Genomic DNA, 758 nt, shown 5'->3' with positions numbered 1-758 from the left:
ATTTTTAACCCTTTCACTCTCAATTGTACCTGTTCGTAAACCTTTCCTTCATTAGTGTACCTGTATTTTTAACCCTTTCACTCTCAATTGTACCCCTGTTCGTAAACCTTTTCTTCATTAGTGTACCTGTATTTTTAAACCTTTCACTTTCAATTGTACCGCTGTTCGTAAACCTTTTCCTCACAACTGTACCTCTTTCTTTCCCCTTTCCCGTTAACTGTACCTGTATTCGTAACCCTTTTCCTTATAAATGTACCTGTATTTTAACCTTTTCACCTTGAATAGTTAGTACCTGTCTTCGTAACTCTTTCCCCTTCAACTGTACCTGCCTGTATTCGTAACACTTTCCCTCTTAACCTTTCCTGTTTTTGTAGCCTTTCACTGGTACACACATTATTTTTCTATTCTTTTCATTTTTTTTTCCTCATTCTTCACACATTCACTGTAGTCATTCTTTTCTGTGCCTTTCAGTCTCTACATTCGTAACACTTTTCTTCATAACCTTTCCTGTTTTTCTGGCCTTTCACTGGTACACACATTATTTTTCCTATTCTTGTCAGCTTTTTTTCCTCCCCTGCATTCTCACACATTCGCTGGAAGTCGATCTTTTCCCACAATCCCCACAAGATGGTCTGTCTGGTAGTCATTCGTGTGTCCAGGTTGTGTGTTGAGGAATCCTTAATTGTTCTGCTACCATGAGGATTATCTTTTATTTGATCTTACCGTGTTTTTATTATTGATTTTTTTTTTTTTTCTCT

This window comes from Portunus trituberculatus, chromosome 18 (genome assembly GCF_017591435.1).
Source record: "Portunus trituberculatus isolate SZX2019 chromosome 18, ASM1759143v1, whole genome shotgun sequence".
NCBI classification, from domain to species: Eukaryota; Metazoa; Arthropoda; class Malacostraca; order Decapoda; family Portunidae; genus Portunus; species Portunus trituberculatus.
Note: the sequence above shows the minus strand (reverse complement) of the source record.